Source organism: Equus quagga, chromosome 12, assembly GCF_021613505.1.
Source record: "Equus quagga isolate Etosha38 chromosome 12, UCLA_HA_Equagga_1.0, whole genome shotgun sequence".
Classification (NCBI taxonomy): domain Eukaryota; kingdom Metazoa; phylum Chordata; class Mammalia; order Perissodactyla; family Equidae; genus Equus; species Equus quagga.
In genome coordinates this window covers 20071968-20082019 of record NC_060278.1, presented here as the reverse complement: position 1 = coordinate 20082019, position 10052 = coordinate 20071968, and the positions used below count along the sequence as shown (strand labels likewise).

At 50.3% G+C, this 10052-nt stretch overlaps 1 protein-coding gene across 1 annotated transcript in view; it reads right to left on the bottom strand.

The window, feature by feature from the left end:
* SEPHS1 (selenophosphate synthetase 1) overlaps positions 1-557 on the bottom strand; it is a 29146-nt gene extending 28589 nt beyond the window's left edge. The window contains exon 1 of the mRNA XM_046678984.1: positions 374-557. The gene's annotated coding sequence lies outside the window, so the exon portion shown is untranslated. The remainder of the gene's footprint in view (positions 1-373) is intronic.
* Positions 558-10052: the final 9495 nt, after the last annotated feature.

Here is a 10052-nt window from a genome sequence, read left to right as displayed (position 1 = left end):
TGGCTTCTCCCGCCGCGCACGCGGGCCGCCGCCGCCGCCGCGCAAAAATGTCGGCGGGCGAAAAAATTAACCCGTGCGTCGCCGCCGCCGCCCTCCCCCTCCACTCCTCCCCCGCCCTCCTCCCTCCCTCCTTCCCCGGCTCCGCGCGGCGGCGGCGGCGGCGGCGGCGCGGGCGGTGCTTCTTTTTTAAAGCGGCCCCACCAAGCCCTGGCTCTGCCCCTCTCCAGGCAGCGCTGGAGCGCGCCGGCCGTGCACGGCTCCCGGCGGGCCCCGGCGGCCCGGAGGGGGATCTGCACGGCCGCCATGGGCCTGCGGACGAATATTCCCCTTTAAGCCTGGTGTCTCGCCCCCCCCCCCCCAGCCAGGCGCTTACCGGTTCGCTTTGCGCCCTCCTCCTCCTCCCGCGAACGGGGCTCCGGCGCTCCCACAATGCACCGGGCGCGGCCGGGCTCCCTTAAGCGTCGCCTGAATAAAAATGCCGCTCCCGGCGGCGGAGGGCGGGAGGGCCCGGGCCGCGCCTGGGCGCCGCGGGGGCTCGGCCTGGCTCGGCGGGCCCCTGCCGGGTACGGGGCCGCCGCGCTCCGCCGTGCGCCGCGCGCGAGGGGCCTTTAAGGGCCGGCTACCTCCCTTTAAGAGGCGGCGGGCCGCGGCCGGAGCGGCTCGGTGGCTGCGTGCGGCCCGGGAAGGGGGCGGGGGCGATGTGCAGGCCCGAGCGCGGCAATGATTGGTCTCGGGGGAGGGGTGGGGGGTTGCAAACCCGAGGAGCGGTGGCATCCGTTGCATGATGCAAAAAGGATTGATTTCAAAAGTTGCGAGTTGCATTGGCAGCAGCCTTTGGCGCCCAGGCCACCTACTTTTCCTTGACCCGCTGGAAGGGCCGGGAATGTTTTCCCGAACCTGGCCGGGCTCAACCGCGCTACGCTCTGCGGGACGCTGTACCTGCTCCCCGAGCGCTCGCGTCGCGTTGTCCTGGAAGACAATGAGCGTGGAAACAATTTGAAAAAGACAGGGAGCAGAGGAAAGACTCGGAGCAGTGTAGCCGCCTCTGCTACACTGAAAGATTTAAAAACAACCGGCGCGATTGATTAATAATGACTTCCATGTCTCTTCCGTTCTATTGTTTAGCCCGGCTCGGGAGTTAAGATGAGCCTTGATGAATATGCAAACGTCCTGCAGTTTCTGGAACCTTTAATATGCTTGGTAGGAAGTCAGAGCTTAAGGTTCCTCAGTTACATTGTTTGCTCTCCACATGTCCAAGTAAACATGGCAGCCTAATAGCGTATGGGTTCGAATTAACACCGATAGGAGAGCTTCGGCTTGTGAAATTACTTTTTCCAGGTTTTCAACTTCCTAATGCACTGCTGGTTGAAATAAAGCGAAAATGCTTTCGTATTGCATCACTTAGGGCTTCCCTTAAAACCGAGGAGCGTGGAGGAACGCCAACCAAACTTTTCCAGAGTGGTGCAGCGTTTTCCAAATGTATTTCTGAGCAGAACTGTTGTTGGTAACCGAACGGTGCTTTAGGTTGCGCGTCAGCTTTGCGGGCTGCGCAGATGCCTTTTTAATTCTTTAAAATTTCTGCTTGACATTCCCCCAGGGTTTTTATCTAAGTGAGGATCCGAAAAGTGATGCAACCTAGAAGACCAGGTTGATGGCAGCTCCTCCACTCTGTGTCCTTTCTCTGTACTACCGTAAGTTAGGAAAGAATGTGGTCGCCTGGGTTCTTTAATGTGATTTATGGACTCTTGTAAGAATGGCATCACCTTGTGGTTGACAAACCTGCATTTGCCTCTGAATCACCTGGGAAGACAGGTCCACACAACCCCAGGCAACACTCCAGACTCCGCATCAAGGAAGAAGGGTAGATATCTTTATTCCCCTCCTCCCTTCTCTTTTAAAATTGATTTTGTAACTTGTTGTGGGGTTTTGGTTTTGTGTGTTTGTTTTTTAGCAAAAAAAGTCACAACTAGAAAAAAATAATTGGGACGATTAGGAGGAAGATGATGCAACAGAAGTGAGTAGGGCCCTCTGTGAAGATGCCTGTGTCACGCCAGGGAGTTTAGTATTTATGCTGTAATCAGCAGAGCTTATCAGATTTGTTTTTTACAAGTTTAGCTTGTAATGGGGGCTGTACCACATCTGGGAGGATGCCCTCTCCTGGAGGGGAAACCAGGACCACATCTCCAGTTAGCAGGTAATTGTGCTAGTCAAGCATGGAGTCAAGGATATTGGAACTGACGCAGCGGGAAAGCAGACAAGGAAAGGGATTTGAGGTGAGTTCATGTGTGGTTGGAGGAAGAAGCATAAGATGAGCCCCACGTTTCTCGCTTGGGGGGCCTGGGTGGGAGGTGATGCTACCAACTGAAATAGGAACTGCTGAAAGACAAAAAGTTTTGGGGTGAGTTCCGGTTTGGAAATGTTAAATTTCAGGGGCCTCCCAGATATTCTAGGCAGAAGGCAGTTGGTAAAACTAGGTCTGGCGCCTGGGATGGGGGTGAGCTCTGACTTTGAGATGCAAATGTGGGTGCCATCAGCATGTAAATGGACTTTGACGCCTCGGAAAATGGTGAGACGAACCAGGAGGGAGAGAGTTCAGGAAAAAAGTGAAAGAGACCTTGGACAGAGCCCTGCGGAGCTCCAAAATGGGATGGCTGGGCCAGCGAGCGAGAGGCTGACTGCTGCTGGGTCCGTGGGAGGTTAGCATGCTCAGAATCATTCCTCCCCCAGCCCTGGGGGCTGCAGCTCCAGAACAACTTTAGTCAAATTCTCCTGAGTGGAGGCTATAGATTCTTGGCTAAGCCACAAACACCTGGATTCATCTGGAGCTAGTCTGCAACTTTGGGGCTGGATATCCCACCAGATCTCTGTCTCTCCCTTCCTTTGTTGTAAACGCCAGCCTCACTCTGTGCTTCCCTTTGTTGCCTTCTTTCTCCTGCCATCCTTTCCATGAGCCTTCCCCAGCGGCCTCATCAGAGCCCCATTCCATTGGGAACCATCTCCCCTGAGTTCTCAGGTCCTCCTGGCTCCACTTGAAAGATGGTTCCTCTGGGTTGAATTACTTGCTGGAGGTTTGTTAAAAATACAAATTCACCAGCCCCACTCCGAAGATTATATCCAGCAGGTGTAATGGGTTGAATTATGATAAAGATTCTTTGCTTGACCAAACTTTAGTCGGGCTCCTGAAACTTCTCCTAGGCCCAACTGTACACTTCCTTGTAAAATCCAGTTTTGGCAAGATGGGTATCTGATCACCTGGCCTGCCTTCAGCAAGAGTCCTGGTAGGTCGGTTTAGACAGGATCCCTCTCAGCCCTGATGTCTCTTAGTCCTTTCCCATCTGCTGACCTCCACCCTGCTCCTTGGCTACAAATTCCCACCTGCCCATGCTGTATTCAGAGTTGAGCATAGTCTCTCTCCCCCACTGCAAAATTCCAGCACAGTGGCCCTACACTTATTGCAATAGTCCTGAATAAAGTCTGCCTTACCATCTTTAACAAGTGTGACAAATAGTTTTTTCTTTAATAATTGTGCCCCCACCCACCTCCCCCAAAAAGATATGTTGAAGTCCTAACCTCCAGTACCTATGAATGGGGCCTTATTTGGAAAGAAGGTCCTTGCAGATGTAATCAAGTTAAGATGAAGTCATACTGGATTAGGATGGGCCCTAAATCCAATGAGTTATAACAAAAGGAGGATTTGGAGACAGAGACCCAGGGAAGAAGGCCACATGAAGATGAGGCAGAGATTGGAGTCAGGCAGCTACAATCCAAGGAACGCTGAGGATTACTGGCAACCACCAGAAGTAGGAAGATACCCTCCCAGAAACATCAGAGAGGCCATGGCCCTGCCAACACCTTGATTTCTGACTTCCGACCTGCTGAGCTGTGAGAGAATACATTTCTGTTGTTTTACGCCACCCAGTCTGTGGTATGTGTTACAGCAGCCACAGGAAACCAATATAGCGTGTCTGAGGTGTACGTTGGGGGACGAGGTGCTAAGAATCCATGCTTTGGATGGGCTCCCCTGGTGGTGGTGGTGCTTTAGGGGAACACTGCGCTAAAGAATGCTGCTTTCTCAGAAACCCAGAGGGCAGGAGGCTGCCCATTCATCTGCTTCCCACGTTCTGCTAGCTTCGGTGACGTTACTTTCCCTCTGTCCTGCCTTTCTCATGTCCTGCCTGTCTTTCAGGTTCTTGCTATCCAGCGTTCCACCATCTGATGCCACACTGGTCACTTCCTTACGTTGTTTGAGTCATGCTCATTCAGATATGGCCCCTGATCTGTGATCATGGGGGGTGGTGGGAGTGTCCAATCAGAGCTAAGACCCGGTGGGCAATGGACACATCATATTATTAAATTTAGCTTTACTCCACATAAGCTGCCCATTCTCGTGGCTATACTGTGAACCTCCTCATTCCTAGAAATCTTAAACACCAACATCCTGTCTTCAATCCTATAGTCCTCTCATTGCTTTACTCCCTGACACCTGCACATCAACTGCATAGTGGCCGCCAGTCTCTCTCCTTCCATCCAGCCTGGATCCCTTGGTCAGCTCAGCAGCCTGGTCCCCTGCACCTCCCCTTCTTTGACCACACCCACCCACAAACATGCAGCCTTAGGTCCCTCCCACCTGCCATGTTCTCTGCCCTTTTGCTAGGCTGGAGAAAACGTAGAACTTGGAGACCATGCCATTACAGATGTGTGATCTCCAGTGCCACCTGGGCCTTTCTGACAGCTGGAAAATCCTTAAGTATGTTATTCCTAATGTTCGTTATTCTCCCCGAAGTTTATACCACAGTTTACTGCCCTCAGTGGCAGATGCATCTCAAGAAGAAAATGTACACCATGGGAGGGAGCCTCCAACTTTCCCATACCGTTCCCATCCCACCCCTTGGACCAGCACGCCAGTGTCTGGGAGGGAGGACCACTTCTGACCGTCCAAGGCTGGTCCCCTGCCTGTGCTCCAGCTGCCACCCTTCCAACAATAGCTAACTTTTGTTGAGGACTTGCTACGTATGTATCCCACTGTACAGAGTGTTTTCTGAACATCACCTCTTAGAATTCTGGCAACATCCCCTTGAGGTAAGTCCTATTGTATATTTTCCTTTCCTGGAGGAAAGCAGGGCTCAGACTGATTAAGCAGCTTGCCCAAAGTCACTGTCTTACTTTGGGTCCCCCCCACCCCCCAGGGCAGAACTGGAGACAAGGACTTGGGGGAAGGAAGTCTTCAGAAGGTAGTTTCAGGAAGCACAAGTCAAGAAGTGGGCAAAATAAGACAGGAAAGGGAGAAAGCCAAAAAGCATGTAAATGAGTAGGTTAGCACAGTGGGTAGTGGGGCTCAGCCCTGTTGGCGCCTCTCTCAGAAACTGTGTGGAACCCCCTCTGGTTGGTGGAATAATGCACCTCCTGCCCCCAGAAGATTGTCTATGTCCCATTCCCTGGAACCTGTGAATATATTATGTTCCAAGGTAAAGAGGAATTAAGTTTGCTAATCAGTTAACCTTAAGGAGATTATCCTGGGTTATCTGGGTGGGCCCAGTGTATCCACAAGCGTCCTTAAAAGTGGAAGAGGGAATAGAGAACAGAGCGATGTCAGCCTGAGAAGGATCTGGCCTGACATCGCCGGCTTTGAAGATGGAGGAAGGGCCACGAATCAAAGAAAACAGGAGCCTTCTGGAAGCTGGAAAAGGTAAGGAAACAGCTTCTCCTCTAGAGCCTCCACAAGGAATGACCCCTGCTGGTACCTTGGTCTTGGCCCAGTGAGATCCGTGTCAGATTCTGATCCGCAGAACTGTCAGATTGTAAATGTGTGTTGTTTCAAACTGCAAAGTTTGTGGTAATTTGTCCCAGCAGCAATAGAAAACAAATACATCTCCTTAAAATCACGCCACTGGCAGGCTGGAAGGCTGAGGGTTGCCCCTGGGGCAGTGGACGGAGACTCAGAACTTCCTGCCCTGGAGAAGCAGCCCTGGAGGACCAGGCAGGCAGGTGATGGAGGTGGAACACTGCCAGTGGGCTGGAAACTCTCCCCAAAGCTTCAGGTGAAACCAGAAGCAGGCTGGGCATTGATGGTGTCGACAGCCTCTGCCACAGGGCCCAGCTGTAAGCAGTCAAGCCAGGATTGGAACGGGGTTAAGTGTGGAGCCCACGTGCCTAGCCTAGGACTTCCCTGTGGCATTTGAGGCCAGTAAGTACTCACTCTTCTTTTTGCAATTCTCTGGGTTTGATGTTAGCTCTTCCCTCATTTTCCTCCTAACCCCTGACTACTGAATCTTTTTGCATCCCACCTCTTTCACTGTCCTTGCCCCCTGGTCACATGCGCCCAAGACTGAGGCCCATCAGGTTTGTCTTCGACTTTCTTCGTGGGCTCTTCCTACTTCTTACGTTACTCGTGGCTTCTAGTGTCAAGCTGTCCAGTGCAGTCACTCTCTTGGTGTGGCTGTGGAGTGCTTGGGTTGTCCAAATCGAGACATGCTCTAAATGTAAAAGATGCACTGGATTTTGAAGACTTGAAAAGAATGTAAAATACCTCAATGTTTTTTGTATTGATTCATGTTGAAATATAATACTTCGGATGTGTTGGGTTATATAAAATATATTATTGACTTCATCTGTTTCTTTTTACCTTCTTTTTAATGTGGTCACTTGAACGTTTAAAGTGACATAGGAGGCTCAAGGGCTATTTCTACTAGACAGTGCTATTCCGGAGGACTCCCCCATCCCCAGAGACCCAGACACAGACATTCACTACTTAGGTAAGTGTTGCACAAACCCTTCAAATTCAGCATGTTCCAGACCAAAATAATCATTTTCCTTCCAACCCTGCCCCCATCGCTATCGCTCCTCCTCTGTTTGCTGTCTTGGCGAATGGACAACTCTCTGCTGTTTTGCACGTGCTAGAACCTTGGCCCTTGTCCCAACTCCCTGCTCTTTCCAGTCTTGACAATTATCAGTCAGTTCTACCCCCTTGATGTTTTTCGTATCCAGACCGTCCCCTCCACTCCCACAGTTCTGTTTTGTTCATTTTCTCATCTCTCACCTCGACTATTGTGGAAGTGTCCTAATTTGTGGTCTTTTTGCTGTGCTTTTCACTTGTTTCCATTCAGCCCAAAGTGGTTAATGCCGTCGGATTGGTGTTTATCAAGGGCCAACCTGATCGTGTTCTTTGCCTGCTTGAAACCCCTAGGTGGCTCTCATTGCCTCTGGCTCCACTTTTCCAATTGCGGTTCTCACTCATGGGTGTGCGCGGATGATCGTAGGTGGTATGTGGAAGAACATTAATTTGTATAGTCATATGTTCATTGTAACACACATTGAGAAGATTTAACTGACATATAAAACCTGTGATTTCATGGACATTAGTATTTAGGACAAAAAGGCAGTCAACTTAAAGAAAAATTTAAAGAAACAAGAGCACAGCCTAAAGTGATAGCATTGGTCAAGTAAATAATAGCTACAGGATAAATTTCAGAAAAATACAAACAACCTGCATGATCCAGCTTCTCCTTTTCCTCTCTGATCTGATCTCCGGAAGGTGCCCGCTTTCTCTTCTTCAGCCACACAGCCATACTGAGTGCATCCACACCCCCAGGCTCACCTGCTCTTTCTCCACTTTGCGTCTTGGCAAGCACCATATCTTTGCTTGTACCACCTTGTCTCCCTTTCTGGCAAAGGAAAACCAAACTTGTAAGATTCTGCTCCAAGAGCCTTCCCTCTGAAGAGTTCTCTGGCTACTTCGGGGGAACAACCACCCCATCTGTGGTAGGCAGAATAATGGCCCCTCAAAGATGTCCACATCCTAATCACCCATGAATATGTTACCTTGCGCGGCAAAAGGGACTTTGCAGATGTGACTAAGTTAAGGAGTTTTTGATGAGAAGATTATCCTGCATTATCTGGGTGAACAAGTGCAACCACCAGCATCTTTTTAAGGAAAAAAGGAAGACAAGAGGATAGAAAGAGATGTGACAAAGGAAGCAGAGGTCAGAGTGCACTGGGGCCACCAGCCAAGGAATGTGGGCAGCTTCCAGAAACTGGAAAAGGCAAGGAAATGGATTCTGCCCAAGAGACTCCAGAAGGAACACAGCCCTGCCAACCCATTTTGGTCCTCGTCGTGGAACCTATCCTGCTGATTTGCAGTTCTTATTCCATATAACTAATCTCTCCTCCACAATTCCACCCCTCCTCCAGAAGCCATGAGCTCCTTGTAGAGACTGTGTCATGTGTATCTTTGCGGTAGGAATGGCAGGAGAGTGGTATTCTGGAATTTGGGGACAAAGAATTTAAGAAGGTAGGAGGAGTCAACATTGTCAAGTGCTACAGAAAAGTGAGGCAAGATAAGGACTGAAAATAGATCATTGGATTTAAGAGGTCCCTAGTGGCCTTGGGAGAAGATACTCACATGCAGACGCCAGAGTGGAAGATGATGTAGTGGGCTGATGAGTGAGTGGGAGTTGAAGAAGTGGAGATAATGAGCGTAAACACCTCTTTTAAGAGATGTGTTGGAGAAGAAGAAGAGAGGACATTCACCTGAGAGGGAAGAGAAGGAGTTTGTTTTTTAGAACCTCAAAATTTGGAGAGGTATGTACGCCAAAGCGAAGCAGTCAAAGCAGAAGAGACTAAAGATATGAGAATGGGAAGTGACAGGGAGATGAAGATCCAAAAGACAGGGAGGAGGAGAGGGATTCTGGCGTGCGGACGGAGGCAGAAGAGAAAGCGAGGACGGGGGCTCTGGGAGGTAAGTTTGTTGGCAGATTATGCAGTGTTTGTTTTGTTTCTGCTTTCTTCACTACACTGTAAGCTCTGTGTGCACAGATTGTGGCTCTGTGCTCAACACGGAAATAACAGTTAACACTGAAAATCACTTGCTCTGTTCCAGACACTGTTGTAAGAGCTCTGCCTATGTTAACTCATTTAATCCTCATGACAACCCTATGAAGTAGGTATCATCATTATGCCCGCTTTATAGATGAGGAAATGGAGGCACAGGGAGGGTAAGTAACTTGCCCAACGTCACAAAGGCTGAAGGTGCAGGACTTGGATTTGAACCCAGCCTGTCTGTCTCCCAAGTCCACACTGCACAGATGGGGTTGCTCAAGGAGTTGTCGAGCGAGTGAGGAACAGAGCTAGCTTTTCATGCTCCCCCACAAATAGGGTGGGTTTGCTTTCCTGCATCTCTATTTCTTCCTCCCCCCCTTGTGGGGCCATCAGCATGATCTTCTCACACAGATGAGGGTGAATGGAAGGGTGGCTATCTGCTGGACCAAGGGTGACGTCACAAAGATGCCTGAGACCTTATCGCTTAATCTCCACCTAGAGACAGGAGCCCAAAATGCCCGGCTCCATTAGGATAACACCTTTCCAGACACCTCCCTCTTCCCTCTTTCTCCATCTCAGCCAGAACTAGGATTCCCTAGGCCATCCGTTGCTTCTCAGCAGGTTACTGGAATGTTCCTTCCACACCACCCCATCACCCTCTGCAGGCCTGGCTTTGTAGCCTTAGAATTTGCTAGCAGGACTTCGGGCTGGGGGCCAAGCTCAGAACCCTCCCGAAAGTAGGTTTCTATGGGGAAGGCAGAAATTCAGAACCAGACCCAGGAGGGCCAGAGGTAATCGGTTCAGCGCCTAGGAAGGCCAGAGAACCTGGGAAGGCAAGATGGGGCCTTGGCACATCAGATGGGAAAGCAGCGTGGCCTGGACTATATCATGAGAGAGAGCCTGCACCGGCACCCCTCAGTGTCTGTGCCTTCGCAGCCAGCCTTGGCCTGGTGAGCGGATTCTGGAAAGAAATAAGAGCCTAAGGCTAATTTTAGGCTGCATCTTGATCTTTTGGGGACCCTCTCAGTTTTCCCCGAGGCCCCTGTCTGGGCTTATTCTTGTGACTACACATCTTTCCAGACCAATTTAACTCTCCCAAGGACTGAGGTTCCAGATCCCTGTCTGAGAAACTGGCTGTTTTTCATGCTATGAAATTTCCAGGTGATGCGAATCCCAATAAAAAATGGAAATAGCTGGAAGGCCAATAAAATTTTATTTTCTTGCACAACATAAATATG